Source organism: Trachypithecus francoisi, unplaced genomic scaffold, assembly GCF_009764315.1.
Source record: "Trachypithecus francoisi isolate TF-2019V2 unplaced genomic scaffold, Tfra_2.0 Lachesis_group3, whole genome shotgun sequence".
Lineage (NCBI taxonomy): Eukaryota > Metazoa > Chordata > Mammalia > Primates > Cercopithecidae > Trachypithecus > Trachypithecus francoisi.
Window position 1 is genome coordinate 98,496,613 of NW_022681468.1, and position 21,029 is coordinate 98,517,641.

A 21,029-nucleotide genomic window follows, 5' to 3' on the forward strand; every position below is an offset into this window, starting at 1 on the left:
AAAGAACACAGATTTTCTTCTCCCATCCCCTCCAGCATTAAGGTGTTACTGACAGAAAAACTGTATATATTTACACTGTACAACATGATGTTTTGATATATATATACATAGCAAAATGATGAAATCAAGTTAATTAACATATCCATCACCTCACGTACTAATCATGCAAAACAGAGTTTTCTTTTAGATCAATTGAGTCACATATAAAATTGGTAGCTCACTGTGAAAGGAATCCTGTGACACAATATGTTTTTATAGGGGACTTCCTTCAGCTAAAAACTAATTTTTCTTTGTTAAACATGGATTTTCTCATTTTGGATTTGAGAATTACTCCTATTTCTCCCAAGTAGACTCATAAAATGTGTGGGCCAATTTAGTCTAACAGTTTCGATCTATTTTTATAATCCAAATCTATAAACTCACAAAATAAAGTTATCTTACCAAGGAACAACTTCTGGGCTGGAAGAAAAATAGCCACTATGATATAGGGAAGCTAGATTTGATCTCAGACAATGGAATACTCTATTCTAGAGAATAATATATTGAAATACCTGAAAAATAAAGGGACAAACTGATATCAGGTGCTTCTTGGCAAGATGCAATGAGGACACAGGATCTCTTTTTTTTGAGACAGGGTCTCACTCTGTTGCCCAGGCTGGAGTGCAGTGGCACAATCTTGGCTCACTGCAACCTCCACTTCCCAGGCTCAGCCTCCTGAGTAGCTGGGACTATGGTGCATGCCAACATGCCTGGCTAAATTTTTTATTTTTTTGTAGAGACAAGGTCTCGCCATGTTGGTCAGACTGGTCTCGAACTCCTGACTTCAAGTTATCTACCCTCCTTGGCCTCCCAAAGTGTTGGGGTTACAGGCCTGAGCCACTGCACAATTACTGCCAAACTGGGCTTCTGGAGGCCAGTCCACAGGGTGGGGAGAAGGGTCTTTAGAAGGCGTTCCCAAAATCAGAGTTCCTGAAATGTCTTTTCGACTTCCTATTAAGTTTATATTTTCTGGCTGGGTGAGGTGGCTCCTGTCTAGAGTCCCAACACTTTGGGAGGCGGAGGTGGGAGAACTGCTTGAGGCCAGGAGTTTGAGACCAGCCTGGGAAACATAGTGAGACCCTGTCTCTACAAAAAATACAAAAATTAGCTCTACAAACAAACAAATTAGCTAGGCGTGGTGGTGCATGCCTGCAGTCCAACCTAGCACTTTGGGAGCATGAGGTGGGAGGACCACTTGAGGCCAGGAGTTCAAGACCAGCCTGGGTAACAATGCAAGCCCTCACTTTTACAAAAACAAAAACAGGCCGGGCGCGGTGGCTCAAGCCTGTAATCCCAGCACTTTGGGAGGCCGAGACGGGTGGATCACGAGGTCAGGAGATTGAAACCATCCTGGTCTACACGGTGAAACCCCGTCTCTACTAAAAAAAATACAAAAAACTAGCTGGGTGAGATGGCGGGCGCCTGTAGTCCCAGCTACTCGGGAGGCTGAGGCAGGAGAATGGCGGGAGTCTGGGAGGCGGAGCTTGCAGTGAGCCGAGATCGCGCCACTGCACTCCAGCCTGGGCGACAGAGCGAGACTCCGTCTCAAAAAAAAAAAAACAAAAAACAAAAAAACAAAACAAAAACAAAAAAAAACATAAAAAAATTAGTGGGGCTTGGTAGTGGCCACCTGTAGTCCTTGCTACCGGGGAGGCTAAGGTGGGAGGATCACTTGAATCCAGGTGTTCAAGGCTGCAGTGAACTATGATCACACCACTGCACTCCAGCCTGGGCAACAGAGCAAGACCTTGTCTCTAAAACAAACAAACAAAAAAACAAAAAACAAAAGCTTATATTTTCGATTTACCAGCTGCCTCTTTTGCATTAACCCCGCTGCTGGCCCAAATCCTGTATTACCGCTGGTATTCAGTTGTGGGGTGTTAATCTCTGCTTATATTTGATATTTTCTTCTCTTCCTCACTGTGGCCCAATCTCAACTCTCTGCCCCTGCAGTATTTGATTTAACTCCAAACTATATTTGGCTTAACCTTCTCAATTACTTCTCAAAGACCTGCCTTTCTCATCAAATGAATTAGAGTAGCTGTTCAGTCAGGGAAGCTGGAAACTGAAGGAGGTTTAAGGATGAAGTCTGGGCTGGGTGCAGTGGCTCACACCTGTAATCCCAGCACTTTGGGAGGCCAAGGGAAGTGGATCATTCTGAGGTCCGGAGTTTGAGACCAGCCTGGGCAACATGGCAAAACCCCACCTCTACTAAAAATACGAAAAGTAGCCAGATATGGTGGCACTAGAATCACTTGAACCCAGGAGGCAGAGATTGCAGTGAGCCAAGATCATGCCACTGCACTCCAGCTTGGGTGACAAAGAAATACTATGTGCCACTCAAAAGGCCAAGTGCTTCACTTTTTTTACTCCTTTTCAAGTTTTATCCAGGTAAGTTCTTACATGGTTATATCTGCAGAGTACATACAGTATTTTCTTTTTTTATTTTATTATTATTATTATTTTTTTTTTTTTTTTTTTTTTTTTTGAGACGGAGTCTCGCTCTGTCGCCCGGGCTGGAGTGCAGTGGCCGGATCTCAGCTCACTGCAAGCTCCGCCTCCTGGGTTCCCGCCATTCTCCTGCCTCAGCCTCCCGAGTAGCTGGGACTACAGGCGCCCGCCACCTCGCCCGGCTAGTTTTTTGTATTTTTTAGTAGAGACGGGGTTTCACCGTGTTAGCCAGGATGGTCTCGATCTCCTGACCTCGTGATCCGCCCGCCTCGGCCTCCCAAAGTGCTGGGATTACAGGCTTGAGCCACCGCGCCCGGCATTTTATTATTATTTTTTGAGACAGAATCTTGCTGTGTCGCCCAGGCTGGACTGCAGTGGTGTGATCTCAGCTCATTGCAGCCTCACCTCCCTGGTTCAAGCAATTCCCCTGCCTCAGCCTCCCCAGTAGCTGGGATTACAGGCACATGCAACCACTCCCGGCTAATTTCTTTGTATTTTTAGTAGAGACGGGGATTCACCATGTTGGCCAGGCTGGTCTCGAACTCCTGACCTAAGCCAATCCGCCCGCCTCGGCCTCCCAATGTACTGGGATTACAGGCGTGAGCCATTGCACCCAGTCTATTTATTTTTATTTTTTTTCTCGAGACGGAGTCTCGCTCTGTCGCCCAGGCTGGAGGGCAGTGGCGCAATCTTGGCTCACTGCAAGCTCCGCCTCCCGGGTTCACATCATTCTCCTGCCTCAGCCTCCCAAGTAGCTGGGACTACAGGTGCCCACCACCAAGCCTGGCTAATTTTTTTTGTATTTTTAGTAGAGATGTGGTTTCACCATGTTAGCCAGGATGGTCTCGATCTCCTGACCTCGTGATCCGCCCACCTCGGCCTCCCAAACTGCTGGGATTACAGGCGTGAGCCACTGTGCCCGGCCATTTTTTAATTTTTTGAGAGAGAGTCTCTCTCCATTGCCCAGGATGGAGTGTGGTGGTGCAATCTTGGCTCGCTGCAACCTCCACCTCCTGGGTTCAAGCGATTCTCCTGCCTTAGCTTCCTGAGTAGCTGGGATTACAGGTGCCTGCCACCACGCCCGGCCAATTTTTGTATTTTTAATAGAGACGGGGTTTCACCGTGTTGGCCACACTGGTCTTGAACTCCTGACCTCAAGTGATCCGCCCACCTCGGCCTCCCAAAGTACTGGGATTACAGGCGTGAGCAACTGCACCTGGCCGGTATTTTAAACATTTCACGTTGCCAGTCAAAGAATATATCATTTGGTCTGGTTGTAGTGGCTCATGTCTATAATCCTAGAACTGCAGGAGGCCGAGGGGGAGGGTCGCTTGAGGCCAGGAGTTTGAGTCCAGCCTGGACAACACAGTGAGACCCTGTCTCTACAAAAATTTTTGTTAAATTAGCTGGTGTGGTGACATGCACCTGTAGTGCTAGCTACTCAGGAGGCTGAGGCTGAGGCTCAGGATCCCTTGACCCCAGGAATTTCAGGCTACAGTGAGCTATGATTGCGCCACTGTACTCCAGCCTGGGTGGCAGAACAAGACTCGTCTCTTAAAAATAACAACAGGCTGGGCGCCGTGGCTCATGCCTGTAATCCCAGCACTTTGGGAGGCTGAGGTGGGTGGATCACGAGGTCAGGAGTTCAAGACCAGCCTGGTCAACATGGTGAAACCCCATCTCTACTAAAAATACAAAAATTAGCTGGGCATGGTGGGGCATGCCTGTAATCCTAGCCACACAGGAGGCTGAGGCAGGAGAATCACTTGAACCCAGGAGGCAGAGGTTGCAGTGAGCTGACATCACGCCACTACACTCCAGCCCAGTGACAGAGTGAGACTCTGTCTCAGAAAATAAAAATAAAAATAAAAATAACAACACCCCAAAAACACATATGTTTCAGAGTCAAAGAAACAGTTCAAGTTCAGGATGTTCCACTTATTAACAAGTTACTTCATCTTCCTTATCAAAAAAGTAGAAATGATAATAACTTCCACGGGCTGGTTGAGAAGACAAAATGATGTTACATATGTAAGAGTTGCTTGTCCCAGGGATACCTGGACATTGGAAAGGAGGATGAGTGTCTGCATGGTGGAACACTGGGAAGCATCTTGTCAAAGGTGGGGCTGACCTGCAGAGTCCTTTCATGGTCAGGAGTAGCAGCATCACCATTAGGGACTGCCCCAGCATTCTGAGCCTCCCACAGTGCTCCCCAAGGGTCCTACAGCTCAGGCTCCATCTGTTGCCATTCCAAATCACCTCAGACGTCACCCAGCTGCAGCCTGGGATGAATGGCTAAAAAAAGTTGACTGGCCCACATGACTTGCTTTGGCCAATGGCTTATGAGCAAATGTGATGTTCATATTGTTCGAACAGAAACTCATACTCTTCCTTCTGCCATGAGACTATCACATCTTAAGTAGGGGATGCTCCCTCAGCCTCAGTTGCAGACAGAGAAGATACACAGAGGAGAGCCATAGAAGGTATTCTGGCACCACTGGCAAGTAACATGAGTGAAAAATAAATGTTTGTTGAGAGTCTGAGTTTTCAGATTGTTACAAAAGCAAAGCTGGCTAATACGGTAGTGATGGCAGAGAGAGACTGAGTGAAATAGAAAGTTCCATTTTTCTTACCTTTTTTTTTTGAGACAGAGTCACACTCTGTCCCCAGGCTATAGTGCCGTAGCGTGATCTCAGCTCACTGTAAACTCTGCCTCCCAAGTTCGAGCAACTATCCTGCCTCAGCCTCTTGAGTAGCTGGGAGTACAGGCATGTGCCATCACACCTGGCTAATTTTTTTTATTTTTTTTTATTTTTAGTAGAGATGGTTTTGCCATGTTGCCCAGGCTGGTCTCGATCTCCTGGCCTCAAGTGATCCACCCACCTTGGCTTCCCAAAGTGCTGGGATTACAGGCGTGAGTGAGTCACTGTGCCTGACCTCATTTTCTTGAAGAACAAGGGAGGTGTAAGTCAAAAGAACCTGCGAATGGGAGCCAGGCACAGTGGCTCAGGCCTGTAATCGCAGCACTTTGGGAGGTTGATGTGGGTGGATCACTTGAGCTCACAAGTTCGAGACCAGTCTGGGCAACATGGCAAAATCCCGTCTTCACAAAAAATACAAAAATTTGTCAGGTGTGGTGGTTCACGCTTGTAGTCCCAGCTACTTGGGAGGCTGAGGCAGGAGGATCACTTGAGCCCAGGAGGCAGAGGATGCAGTGAACTGAGATCCTGCCACTACACTCCAGACTGGGTGACAGAGGGGAGACCCTGTCTCTAAATAAATAAATACAGAAAGCAAGCAAGAAAAAAACGAACCTGTAAATGGGAATCGACATATTTTAAGGAGGGTCTTAGGCTCAGGCTCTGAAAAGCACTCTCCTGTTTCAGAACATGGGACCTAGACATCAAATGAGGAAGAGAGGGCTTCTGTGCCTCCCTATAGAAATGCTTTTCCACATCAGTATCTGGAATCCAGTGCTAGATAGACTGGGGAGGGGAGTGACATGGCTAATGCTAATGGCAGAACTCTTTCTGTAATGAAACATGACACGTGAATCTTCCAAAAGAAGCAGAGTTGTGGATTTCCAGGTAGAAGTTTAGAGCTAATGGCAGACAGTACCATACTCCCGGAGTACTTCCCCAAGGGACCTAGAGCTCAGTTAGATGAGATCTCAGTTACATGTAGGTGCACACCTACCTATCCCATAGCATCTGAAAGCTGCAGCCTGGGATGAATGACTGAAAAGTTGCAACTAGATTTCGTCACCTGGGGGGAAATTACTTCCTCTAATTTAGACACTATTGATCTATCAATGTGATCTACGTTTGTTTGCATTAACTATTTGGGTAGATATACCATACTGTTGGCATATCATTACATTTGTGGTTAATTAGAAACCCCAGATCCTACTTGACTGGTAAACCATAAGCAGATTCCTACATAAGCCCATGCTGTGTTAGGAAATGAGCTGAAGTCCAAGAATTGGAGAGTTGTTGTTTATTATCAACTAGGAAGATTATCATTAGTAAAACTATATATGGTACAGTATATTCTTTATGTGTGAACAATCGAGACATACTTTTTTCTTCCGCAGCTAAGTAGAAAAATAAATTCTAGCATATAGTTGTATTTTTATACAAAGTTATTAAAAACAGGAGAAATGTAATTTCCAAATACCTTGAAGTGAAACATGGGTTTCTAAATGCTGATGGTATGACCAAATACATCCTTCCATGTAAGAAGTTCTACAGGGCCAGGCACAGTGGCTCACGCCTATAATCCCAGCACTTTGGGAGGCCAAGGTGGGTGGATCATGAAGTCAGGAGTTTGAGACCAGTCTGGCCAACATGGTGAAACCCTATCTCTACTAAAAACACAAAAACTAGCTGGGCATGGTAGTGGGCATCCATAGTCCCAGCTACTGGGGAGGCTAAAGCAGGAGAATTGCTTGACCCCAGGAGGCAGAGGTTGCAGTGAGCTGAGATTGCGCCACTGCATTCCAGCCTGGGTGACAAAGCGAGACTCCATCTCAGAAAAAAACAAAAAGTTCTATCAAGTTTTAAAAAATATATTAAAAACATGCAGAAAAGCAGGATTAAGCATATAAATGGTTAATACTTTGAAAAAGTATTGATCCAGAATACCACAACCTCAGCATCTTTACAAAGGGGTGCCTAATCGATATTCTCAAACAGAAGCAATTCTACATAGGACAACTCTTGGTAGCTTCAATGACAGGCCTCATGATGACTCGTGATCAAGAAAAAAAGTGATAAAACTCCTGCAAGAGCAACACGTATTTTCCTGGAATACCACTGTCAACACTGGGAATGTGTACTGGTATGAAGCTTCAATATCACAGAGGACTGCACTGGAATGTGAGGTCACAATTATTTTATGCTTGAGCCAGGGGTCATTTATGTGGCAACTTCAACCATCTCAGCGGCGAGCCAGAAAGCAAAGAAAGCCTCTAAATAACAAAAATGGATAAGAACCCCAGAGGACAGCAGTTAGAAAGGAACCCCACCAGTTCTCCATTATACCCCACCCAGGTCTAACAAACTGAGGCACCTCGTTTTCCAGCTTGCAGCAGGTGAAAATAAGGTGGGGATAGGCAAAGGAAGGGAACCGGAGTTGCTGGCTTAGCAGAGAGAGCTACACAAGTAAAAGCAAGAGGGAGTGGAATTCTGTTCTTTCTGTCTACAGATGGGAAACCAACATCCAGAGAGCTGAAGTGATTTTTCTCAAGATCACAGAGCTAGTTTGTAGCAGCCTAAAAACTTAAACTCAGGATCCCGAGCCTCACTCAGTATTCTCTTCACCTCACCGCTTTGCCTCCTTTGCTATATAGCCTACATAAAATCAATTCTTTTTGAGATTTTAGACAGATTTGTACTGATACATACAGAAGTTAAAAAAAAAAAAAAAACTATTAAGAAATTTTCCAGACTGGGCGCCATGGCTCCTGCCTGTAATCCCAGTACTTTGAGAGGTCATGGTGGGAGGACTGCTTGAGCCCAGGAGTTCGAGACCAGCCTGGGCAGCATAGCCAGACCTTGTCTCTGCTAAGAATTTAAAAACTAGCTAGGCACAGTGGCACACACCTGTAGTCCCAGCTACTTGGGAGGCTGAGGCAGGAAGATACCTTGAGCACAGGAGGTGGAGGCTGCAGTGAGCTATGATCATACCACTGCACTCTAGCCTGGGGGACACAGCGAGAACTTGTTGCTTAAAAAAAGAAAAATGAAAAAGAAATTATCCAGATAAATTGTACTACGTTCTCCTAAATCCACTGAAGATTTAAGATTCAATTATAGGATAATAGTCTTGCTAAGATACCTGACTACGATGCAATATAAACGGCACACCTACAAATTGACATTGGCTCCAGTAGTCTCATTTGGAGTAAGTAAGTAACTAACTTAATATTATGTAAATGGTTAGCTAAAAGTCACAAAGCTATTCATTGACGACAATGCTTCCTCTGATAGAATTAAAATGCTACCCCAACCCTTCTTAATTCCTCTGTATACTTGGGTTTGTATCTGTTTCCAACAGAGCTTGGGTAGGAGAGGAGACTGGTTGGAAATGTAGCTGGTAGTAGAGACACCACATAGGGTAGTTAATGCCTGGTTCTAATGGCATCCTTAAACTCATCATTTAGCTCTACCAGGCCGTCAGCTTGCCCGTGATGCTGCTTGGTTCTTCTTTAGTTCACTTCAGCTCTTGACAAATCTGCGAGAGATTGGCCACCAGTACTAAATAAATTTCTGTTGGTGTCCAGCCTGGGCAACATAATGAGACCACAACTCTTTTAAAAAAATTCCGCTGGGGGCCGGGCACGGTGGCTCATGCCTGTAATCCCAGCACTTTGGGAGGCTGAGGTGGGCGGATCACCTAAGGTCAGGAGTTGAAGACCAGCCTGACCAATATGATGAAACCCCGTATCTACTAAAAATACAAAATTAGCCAAGCATGGTGGTACATGCCTGTAATCCCAGCTACTGGGGAGGCTGAAGCAGGAGAATTGTTTGAATCCGGGAGACGGAGGTTGCAGCGAGCTGAGATCGCACCATTGCACTCCAGTCTGGGCAACAGGAACGAAACTCCATCTTAAAAAAAAAAAAAAATCCGTTGGGGAAGAGTGAAGATTTAACAAGTTTAGGAAGTAAGGCAGGATCCTGAAGCTTGCAGGGCTCTTTATTTATATGCAGGCTAAAGCTAATGGAAGATGTTATAGCCTCCCTATTTAAAAAAGGACAAGTCTAAATAACAAAGGAACAACTGTGCCTCTCTTGGGAACCCAGCTGGAGCTCATTCTAGGCACTGCCAGCACCTCCTTTGGTTCTCATGACAAGTGGGGGAGTCATGAAGGCCTGCCTACAACAAAGGGGCTGCTATTAATTCACACTGCCTTGGGGGTAAATGGATCATTTAAGTCTACCTTATAAACTAAGCCGAAGGAAAAAGGATGTCATACTTGGTTAAATACCCTATTAAAACATCATTCACAAAAAAGAAAAGAAAAGAGAAACTTAAAGAGAAGTTCAAAATGTATTACAAATCTCCAGCATCAGACCTACCGGCACCTGGCCAGCCTCTCTGGCAGCAGCCTCCGACACTGTTCCTCTGCCCTGTGCAGGGCCTCGGTATGCCAGCAGGCAGGGGCTTCGGGCCGCAAAACTCCTGTGAGGTTCCTAGCTGTTCTGGGTTTTGGAAGGCTTTTCCCCCAGCAGCCTGCCAAGCATTACACTATCTCTGGGGCCAGTCTCGTCCAGTCTCGCATGAGTGATTAAACCCTCAGAGCCCTTGAACCGCCTAGATGGCTTTTTTGTTTGTTTTTAACCTGGAGGCTATGCCTTTTTTGACCACCTGATTTGGGGATCCAATCTTCTCCAAAGGACTAAAGTCTTGCTGTGAGGAATGAAAAGAAGAGATGAAGAGCAGAGCAGACCAGTGAAGGCGCCAGCACCCAACCTTCTGATTTAGGCCCTGGCCTATCACCATGTCTGTGGCCCTTGTGTTGCCCCTTCCCAGTCTGTACGTTTAAATGAAAGATAAAAGGGAAGTAAAGTTAACAGACAGACAAAGTTAAAAGGTGACTCCAGAAAATGATAGAGATAAAACAGTTTTGGGGTTGTTCTGTTTTGTTTTTAGCAGGTAAAGTCAATATCAGACCAATCAAAATGATCACAGAGGGTCAGGCAAAACAGTATCTCAAAATAAGAAATAACGGCTGGGCATGGTGGTGGCTCACACCTGTAATCCCAGCACTTTGGGAGGCCGAGGTAGGAGGATCACTTGAGCTCAAGAGTACAAGACCAGCCTGGGCAACATAGAGAGACCCCATCTCTAAAAAAAAAAAAAAGAAGAAGAAATAACAACAACGCATAAAACACTCCCACAGTTCATGCTGGGGGATCCTGCTCAAGAAAAGGTGGAGAATAAGGTCTATGTCTCAGGCAGGGCTTCTCACCTGGAGAAGGTGGGTGACATTCGTTCCCTGACCGTGATGGAGCAGGCTGTAAGCAGTGAGACCTCGGATTCCTCCCCTAGCATCTTCCCTCCAGCATTTGCACAGTGGCAGCCACACAGTGGGCTCCAACACATGTTTGCTGAATTACATAATGTTTCTAAATGATTTGGCTCCAAAGAGGAATGTGTACCCCCAGGGAATTTACAGGATGAGCACAGGGTATGGGGAAAACATTAGAAGTTCTGTTTCCACTTAGTTTTCTATTTTTTTGTGTACTTAATATTAACAATACAGTGTTATATGTACATAATTTAAAAAACAAAGAACATACCCAAATTGGGGATATAAAACTCTTTTTACCACTAGGCTGCATAATCAAAAAGTTTAAATGCAAAACGTTAATAATTATTAAAAACTGGTGAGGGCTATAGGGGAGCTTCTTATTCTTCTCCTTCTACTTTTCTGCACAGTTACAAATTTCCACGATAAAATGAAGAATTTCAGCTTCAAGTTCTCAGGGATGGCATGGCAGGGTAAAAGCAAACCCAAGCCTCTAAAGGCATTTTACTGTCTTTCCAGGGAGCACCACCCAAGCCTCCACAGAAGTAGAAGTTTTAAACTGCCTGTTCCCATCCCTGCATCCCTACCTGGTGTGATATCTTTGGTGGTGAGGGAGGCCTTCTGTTGAGTGTAGTTCTCCTTTTAACTTTAATGCTAACAGGACAATGACTAGAGAAATATGTTCTGGGTAAATCAGGTTTGCCCATTTATCTCCTCCAGAGGAAACCGACTTGCTTCTTATGGTGATAGAAAGGAACTGCAGAAGGGAAGAACTGACTCTTGACCAGCTAAGACTTGAGCAGTGACAGGAGTCCAGCCTAGTGGCTGGTGAGAAAACTGGCCAAAGGCACCCTTGGAGGCCAGAAGGGTCAGGTAGGCACTTCAGGGCAAGTAGGAAAGAAGTCAAAGTGCCTGTTCATCCCACCACCAACCTCTTCCTGCCGTAGGAAACATATGTAAAAGACAGACACCTGCCACCCTGCCTGCTCCCTCCTTTCACCCCCACTGCATTCTGACTCACACCAGATCCACCACTGTGATTCAACTTGGTAGGACACTTCACTGAGTTTAGAAGAGATCTGTAATTTGGAATTAAAAGAGAAAAACAAAGGGGAGGGGACAGATGAAACAAGAGTGGCAAAATGTTGAAAAATATTGAATCTGCTGATGAGTCTATGGGGGTTCTTTATTCTACTTTGGGGTAGATTTTACATTTCCAAACAAGTTTAATTTTTTAATTACAATTATGATACTGTCATAAATTAAAGGTGCCTTTTCAGTTTTAACTCAATAACTTCTACATACATGCCCAAAAAAGAGATGAAGGCCATGTTTTCTACCATCTAACCAGCAAACAAAACAAAACAACTTTTTTTCACACTATCGATAACTTTAAAGGACAAAGTAAGTGTACGATGTCACAAAGGAGCTAGGAAAGTATAAGAGAAAACATGTCTGGAAAGAATAAAATGCTCTGGAATATTTAGTTAGATATAGCACATGGTAATTCTAAATAAAGCATATTGAGTTTTTAAAAAAACTTACATCCTGTTTTTGATTTAAAAGAGCATAAGGTACTTTTCGTCATCTGGCCACTGGCTCATGAAAAGACACACACAGTGTCCTTGTCCTGTTCTGTCTGGACTCATAAACCACAGAATTTGGAATGACCTTCCGGACCAGCCAATGCAACCAGACAGCATCCTCACCAAAGGCCATCTAGCCGCCACCAGACCCCTCTGAAGATGGGAACGGAGTACTTTCCCAGGCAGGCCACTCCTTTCTCATCCAGCCATGCTTCTGGTATGTTCTCCCTTAGGCTGAGCTGTAAAGTGTTCCTAAGCAATCACTATCTCTTGGGAGAATCTGCCCAGATGAGAGGTTGCTAAAAATTCATCATGGTTTAAACAGCAGAAAAACACAAAAATAAAATTAAAAAAAAAAAATCATCATGGTAAGAACTTTAGTCTCCATGACAAACCAAGCTACCAAAAATGGAAGAACTGGTCCCTGAAACCAGATTCTCCATTTAATTTGAGTTAAAGCCATAACTGGATCTGGGTGCTTGTTTGGAGACTGAGTTGGTCTGGCATTCCTTTTGTCAAACAAACAGAAAAACCAAGCGGGCCGGGTGCAGTGGCTGACGCCTGTAATCACAGCACTTTGGAAAGAGGCTGAGGCGGGTGGATCACCTGAGGTCAGGAGTTTGAGAGCAGCCTGGCCAAATGGCAAAACCCCATCTCTACTAAAACTATACAAATTAGCTGGGTGTGGTCGTGCACATGCCTGTAATCCCAGCTACTCTGGAGGCTAAGGCAGGAGAATCACTTGAACCCAGGAGGCGGAGGTGCAGTGAGCCGAGATCACACCACTGCACCCCAGTCTGGATGACAGAGCGAGCGAGACTCGTCTCAGGGAAAAAAAAAAAGAAAGAAAAACCAGGGGGACTGACTTACTAAGGAAGCCTGTTCTTCCTATCTGCAAGTACCCACTTTTACTTACAGACAGGGGAGGGAGAACTAAGCACGCTGTGAGCCTTAGGAGTTACTGAGGAGTAAAGCTCAGAATGCGGTCCTCTCCTGGCTCCTGGCTTCAGTGCTGAACCTTTGAGAACCTAGACAAGGGAACAGTGATTAACCAGTTTCCTCAGTTTCCAGAAGAATAACATATGTAGTTCATTTGAGGATTTATGAGAACTCAGATTAGGCATAGTCCTAACTAAACTGGAGAGGCTCTTCACCTGGTACTCTAAAAAATAAATAAAGAGAAATACTTATTAGTGAATGTGATTATTTTTGTGGGATTTCAAAGTTTTGAAGTGACTTTCTGTATTTCCTCTGATGTTCCTCAGTTAGGGTGTGCAATCAGCATGTAATATAAAACTAGAGATTAAAAGAAAAATACGTGGCCAGGCAGGTGGCTCATGTCTGTAATCACAACACTTTGGGAGGCCGAGGCGGGCGATCACCTGAGGTCAGTAGTTTGAGATCAGCCTGGCAAACATGGTGAAACTCTGTCTCTACTGAAAATACAAAAATTAGCTGGGTGTGGTGGCACACGCCTGTAGTCCTAGCTACTGGGGAGGCTGAGGCAGGAGAGTTGCTTAAACCCAGGAGGCGGAGGTTGCAGTGAGCCAAGACTGTGCCATTGTACTCCAGCCTGGGCGACAGAACAAGGCTCTGTCTCAAAAAAAAAAAAAAGGAAAATACATTTAATCCTTGTAATCATTCAGACATTTGCTCTAAAATCACAATGAAACGTACAGAGAAATGCTAAAGAATTTTTTCCCAGGGGAAGGGGAGAGCCAGTGTGAGGCTTTTGCCTATGACACAATAATTACTACCTCATTTCCTCTTTCCTTCCTTATAAGCCAGCCTTAGAGCCTACTCGGTCAAGCTATAGTGGACAGGGCCAGGATGTTCCAGGCCATGGTCCTCTTCCTTGACCCAAGAACCAGGACTGTCCACTTCCCCAAGGCTGTCGGTCCCCAGTGAGGAAGAGTGGAGCACAGCTGTCCCTCAGTACAGCAGGGTTATTGGTTTCAGAGACCCCTGCAGACACCAAAATCTATGCATACTCAAATCCCTGATATAAAAGGGCATAGTATCTGTATGTAACCTACAAATATCCTTCTATATACTATAAATCACCTCTAAATTATTTATAATACCTAATACAAAGCAAATGCAATGTAAATAGTTGTCATACCGTATTGTTTAGGGGATAATGACAAAGAAAAAACATGTAAGGATGCAATTTCTTTTCTAATATTTTTGTTCTGTAATTGGTTGAATCCACATATGCAAAACCCTCAGATAACGGAGGGCCAACTGTACAGGCAAAGATCCACACCTCACAGGCACACAGCAAGATTTAGCTTCTTAGAGAACAGATAGACACCTAGAATCATTAGTAAATAAGAAAATTCAGGCCCTGTTGTAATCATCACTTTTAAAGATAACTAACCAGCTTACATCACATTATTTAAATAAGTAATATATTGGCATTCTCAACAAATACACAATATAACTGGAGAGTGACAAGGCATCCTCAATTCTTGTTCCCCTTCGACCCAGTTTCCACCTTGTAATGGATAAGCAGATTTTTTGCTTCTTGTGAGTCCTTCGAAATAGTGATTATGCATGTACAGCAAATAACAATACACATTACTTCTGCTCTTTATTATACATATATGTATAATATGATAACTATATATATGCATTTATAATTTACCATCTTTACCTTTTTTTTTTTCTTTTTGAGATGGAGTCTCGCTCTGTCGCCCAGGCTAGAGTGCAATGGCACGATCTCAGCTTACTATACCTTCTGTCTCCCGGGTTCAAGCAATTCTCCTGTCTCAGTCTCCTAAGTAGTTAGTAGCTGGGATTACAGGCGTACACCACCACACCTTGCTAAGTTTTGTATTTTTAGTAGAGAAGGGGTTTTGCCATGTTGGCCAGGCTGGTCTTGAACTCCTAACCTCAGATGATCTGTCCACCTCTAGCGCTGGGATTACAGGGGCAAGCCACCGTACCCAGCCCATCTTTACCATTTTTAAGTGTACAGTTCAGTGGTAATAAATACATTTGGCAGGGCGCGGTGGCTCACGCCTGTAATTCCAGCACTTTGGGAGGCCAAGGCAGGTGGATCACCTGAGGTCAGGAGTTCCAGATCAGCTTGACTAACATAGTGAAACCTTATCTCTATTAAAAATATAAAAAATTAGCTGGGAGTGGTGGCGCATGCCTGTAATCCCAGCTACTAACTACTCGGGAGGCTGAGACAGGAGAACTGCTTGAATCTGGGAGATGGTGGTTGCAGTGAGCTCAGACAGTGCCACTGCACTCCAGCCTGGGCAGCAGAGTGAGACTCCATCTCAAAAATTTAAAAATAAATAAATAAATATATTTATATCCCTTTTTCTCCTTCATCTGCCTCTCCCTTTCCTATCTAACTGTGTGTCATTGTGAGATCTACTTCTTTAGCTCCAACATATGAGTGAGAACATGCAATATTTGTCTTTCTCTTATTTCACATAACATAAATGGCCTCCAGTTCCATCCGTGTTGCTGTAAATGATAGGATTTCATTCTTTTTTATAGCTGGATGATATTCCACTGTGGATACATACCTGTTTTCTTTATCCATTCATCTGCTGATGGACAGTTAGGTTGATTCCATATTGTAAATAGTGCTGCAATAAACGGGAGTGCAGATATCTCCTCTCTTTTTACACAAATGGTAACATACTAATACACTATCTGTACCTTACTTTTTAAACTTAATCTTCAACTAAATTTCTAAACCTGATTCCAGCTTCTTAGAGCCTCCTTCTCAAAATAGCCAAGCAAAAATATTAGACAACTCAACAAAATTAAAAGTCAAAACTGTCAAGGAACATCTACCAACACTATAATTGACTTACTCTTTTCCAGACCGATTTGGCCAATTTCTCCAACCCCTTATATCCTTCTCAGTATTACTTGGTCCTCAAAGAACAGAATCACAAACTGCTTCCTCCTCTCCTCTATCAGCTCTTTCCACCTGCATTTAAACATGGGCCAAAGGTTGGGCCTGGTGGCTCCCGCCTGTAATCCCAGCACTTATAATGATAATGGGGAGACTGAAAGTGGCAAGATTAACTTTCACTGGGAAGTGCCAAAGCTGGGAAGAGGAGAGCCAGTGTGAGCCATTGCACTGCAGCCTGAGCAAGAGGGCAACATTCTATCTCAAAACAAAACAAAACAAAACAAAACGAAACACATGGCCCAGCCTCTCCCAGGTAAAGCTGGGGAGGGAGGAGACACATAAGTTGCTCACTTGACGCATCATCCTATTCCTCCTCCCTGCCCCTATGTCTCCTCTTCACAGTCAAGCTTTGTGATGAAGGAGCTGCCTCAGTTCTACTTCCTCAACTCCCACAGACCTCAGCCCCCACCCCTCTGTTCCACCCAAATTTCCCAAGATAACCACAGACTTTGCTTGCTACTAAATCCAAATGGGCATTTTCAGCTCCTGACCTCTTGGAAGCACTGGAAATTACTGACAGTTTGCTCTATTGAAAACATTCTTCTCCTGGTTCCTGGGGCTCCACGCTGTCCCATTTTCTCCTTCCTCTCTGAGTGTTTCTTTCCAGTCTTCTTTGCACACTCCTGAACTTCCTGACCATCCTTTAGTGCTGGAGTTCCTCAGGGCTCTGTCATATAACTCCATCTCTCTAGCCCCGATCTCTCTCCAGAGCTTCAAACTTGTAGATTCAACAGCCCACTGGACCACACTCTCCTAGGACTACCTGCAGGCACTTCAAACTCAATATATTTACAAGTGAATTTGCCATCTTCCTCTTAAACCAGCCCCTATCTCATGTGTTTCAAACCGCTGGGAATGGCGCCACTCAATGGCCTAACCCAGAAAGTTTGGGGTCATCCTTGAGTGCTTCCTCCTCATTCCTGCACGTCTCAGTCATCACCAAGTCTGGTCATTTTGACCATCTATTTATTTTTATGTATTGTATTGTATTATTTATTTATATTTTAGAGATGAAGTCTCACTGTATTGCCTAGGCTGGCCTCAGTTTCCTGGGCTCAAGTGGATCCTCCCACCTCAGCCTCCTGAGTAGCTGGGACTACAGATGCAGGCCACTGCACCTGGCCATTTTGACTTTCTAAACACCTCTCGAACCCAATACTATCCTCAACTCCTCATCTATCCATTCTCCCCCAGATTACTGCAACAATCTTGTCATTGGTCTTTTTGTCTCTAATCTTGTTTCCTCCAACCTAGTTCTACACTGCAGTCAGAATAATCTTCCTAAAACACAAATCTGAGCATATCACTCATCTGCATAAAACCCATTAATAAAAGGATTTTTAAAAAAGACCCTAACAAGCCAATTTTAAAGTTCATTTGGTTGGCAAGTAACACTGGTGTAAAATGAATAAATGAATAAATAAATAAATACAGTTCATCTGGAAAAATAAACATGCAAGAATAGCCTAGAAAAATCACTGAAAAACAGCATGAAAGTGAATTAATCTTAGCAGGTTTCTAAAATATAATATGAAGCTATAATCATTAATTAAAATAGTGTGATTCTGGTGTATGAATAGACACATAGATTAATAAAAGAGAATAGGAAGCCTCAAAATACAATCAAGCATATGAGAATTTAGTTTATGAAGGAGGTAGCATTTAAACCATTAGAGAAAAGATGATTATTCAATAAACAGTGTTGAGACAACTAGCTAGCAAAGTGGAAAAAAATTAAGCCAGATTCATACTGCATACCTCACACTGGCATAAGCTCATGATGGATCAAAGATTTTGTATTTAAAAATAAAGGTATAAAGTGTTAGCAAAAACAAAAGAAGATAACTTTCTAACTATAACAAAAAACCTGGGCGCAACCAAAAAGGCATTAACTTTTTTTTTTTTTTTTTGAGATGGAGTTTCATCCTTGTAGCCCAGACTGAAATGCAATGGTGCAATCTTGGCTTACTGCAACCTCCGCCTCCCGGGTTCAAGCGATTTTCCTGCCTCAGCCTCTTGAGAAGCTGGAATTGCAGGCACCTGCCACAACGTCTGGCTAATTTTCGTATTTTTAGTAGAGATGGGGTTTCACTCAGTTGGCCAGGCTGGTCTCGAACTGCTGACCTCAGGTCATCCACCCACCTCAGCCTCCAAAAGTGCTGGGATTATAGGCGTTTGAGCCACTGCGACCAGCCAGCATTAGCTTTTGACACATCAAAAAATTGCCTTGTCTGTTAGAAAAAAAAGTCTCATTATAAAGAAAGTCAAATGACAAGTGGCCAACTTAGAAAATATTTACATCTCGGCCGGGCGCGGTGGCTCAAGCCTGTAATCCCAGCACTTTGGGAGGCCGAGACGGGCGGATCACGAGGTCAGGAGATCGAGACCATCCTGGCTAACACGGTGAAACCCCGTCTCTACTAAAAATACAAAAACTAGCCGGGCAAGGTGGCGGGCGCCTGTAGTCCCAGCTACTCTGGAGGCTGAGGCAGGAGAATGGCGTAAACCCGGGAGGCGGAGCTTGCAGTGAGCTGAGATCTGGCCACTGCACTCCAGTCCGGGCGACAGAGCGAGACTCCGCCTCAAAAAAAAAAAAAAAAAGAAAATATTTACATCTCATATCACAGAAAAATGGCTAGTTTTTCTAATATATAAACCCTCCTAAAAATCAGTAAGAAAAAGATCAACCACATCGTCAGGTGGGATAATCCTTACCTGTTCCTCCTTTGGAGGACAGATTAGAAAACCAAACACCGCATGTTCTCACTCATAGGTGGGAACTGAACAATGAGATCACTTGGACTCGGGAAGGGGAACATCACACACTGGGGCCTATCATGGGGAGGGGGGAGGAGGGAGGGATTGCATTGGGGAGTTATACATGATATAAACGTCATGCACATGTACCCTAGAACTTAAAGTATAATAAAAAAAAAAAAAAAAAAAAAAAAAAAAGAAAAAGATCAACCACACAAAAGAATTAAAGGCAAAAGATATGAGCAGATTGTTCACGGTAAAGATAATACAAATGGTTCATAAACAGGAAAAAACACACTTTCCTCATCAGAAAAATGCACAAATTAAAACTAAACAGAAACATAATTTTTCATCTATAAGACTAACAAAGATCAAAAAGTTTGACAAAACACTGAGTTGGGGAGGATGTGGGCAAACAGGCACTTTCATATACAGCAGGGAGGGATGTACAACTTCTAGGGAGGGTGAACTGACAACATCTACTAAGACTACACTTGCATATGCTTGTGCCCCAGCAATTTCACTTCTAGTCATTTTTCTTGCAGCTATACCTGTATATGTATGAAACTGTATGTGCATAATGTTCATTGCAGCATAGTTTTTTTTTGTTGTTTATTTATTTATTTTTTTGAGATGGAGTCTCGCTCGGTCATCAGGCTGGAGTGCAGTGGAGCAATCTCGGCTCACCGCAACCTCCGCCTCTCAGGTTCAAGCGATCCTCCTGCCTCAGCCTCTTAAGTAGCTGGGACTACAGGCACGTGCCACCACGTGCAGCTAATTTTTTGTATTTTTAGTAGAGACAGGGTTTCACCATGTTGACCAGGATGGTCTCGATCTCTTGACCTCGTGATCCACCAACCTCAGCCTCCCAAAGTGCTAGGATTACAGGTATGAGCCACCATGCCCGGCCAATAGTTTATATTTTGAAAAAAATCTGTGAATTACTTAAATGTTCATCAATAGGGAACTAGTTGAATAAATTATGACAAATTAATATAAAAGAATACTGTGTACTAATTTTTTTTTTTTTTTTTTTTTTTTGAGGCGGAGTCTCGCTCTGTCGCCCGGACTGGAGTGCAGTGGCCAGATCTCAGCTCACTGCAAGCTCCGCCTCCCGGGTTTACGCCATTCTCCTGCCTCAGCCTCCCGAGTAGCTGGGACTACAGGCGCCCGCCACCTCGCCCGGCTAGTTTTTGTATTTTTAGTAGAGACGGGGTTTCACCGTGTTAGCCAGGATGGTCTCGATCTCCTGACCTCGTGATCCGCCCGTCTCGGCCTCCCAAAGTGCTGGGATTACAGGCTTGAGCCACCGCGCCCGGCCGACTGTGTACTAATTTTTAAAAAATATAAAGGTGTACTTTGTGAACTGACATGGGAAGATCTCCAAGATGTATTAAGTTATTCACTTAACTTTATTCACTTAAATTCATTCAAGCAAGGTACAGACATGTGTATGGTTAACTACCTTCAGAGAAAAGTGCGGCATGAGGTGGACTATATATTCACATTTGCTGATACCTGCACAAAATATTCCGGAAGGAATAAACAAACGTGACAACAGTGATTGCACCTGTGGGGAGTGAACTGGGTGGCTAGGACAGAGATGGAGAGGATACTGTTCACTGCACTCTTTTGCTTATCTTTAATCTTAGACCACATGAATTAATCTTAGATACATACATTCATATGTATCTGCCTAAAAACATATAACTAAAAGTAAAATCAAAGAACATATTATAAAGTTACAATAATATACTGATGTGGAAATGGACAGAGGAATAGGCAGCCATATCAATGGAAAATAAAAAAACAGTAAAAAACAGAACCAGCTATGTAAAAAAGAAATTATTCAAGAATTGAGACAATAGGTTAGCTACAGAGGAAAAAAAAAATGGGACCCCTCTCTCAAATCTCACATCAAAATAAATTCCAAAGCAATAATAGAACTAGAATAAAATATGGATGAAAAACGGGTGAATGTTTAAGAAATCTTGGCGTAAGGCCACTCTAAACATACTAGAAATTGTAACACAGCAGCCACAGAAAGGCCAACCAACACATTTAACTCATAAAAATTAGAGCATAAAACTCCCAAAAGCTATTAGATGGAGAAAATATTTGGAATATACAAGGAAGACTGTGGTAGACAGACTCCAAGGTATCCCACAATGATGTCCACCTCCTGGTATTCACGCCTTTCTGGAATCCCTGCCCTTGA

General features: G+C 43.7%; 1 protein-coding gene and 1 pseudogene across 6 annotated transcripts in view; one reads left to right on the forward strand and one right to left on the reverse strand.

Moving 5' to 3' along the window:
* The window catches only part of CRTC3 (CREB regulated transcription coactivator 3), a 121,806-nt gene that overhangs the window by 53,421 nt on the left and 47,356 nt on the right, over window positions 1–21,029 (reverse strand). The gene's annotated exons all lie outside the window — the stretch shown is intronic.
* On the forward strand, window positions 18,747–18,839 carry LOC117071724 (annotated as a pseudogene).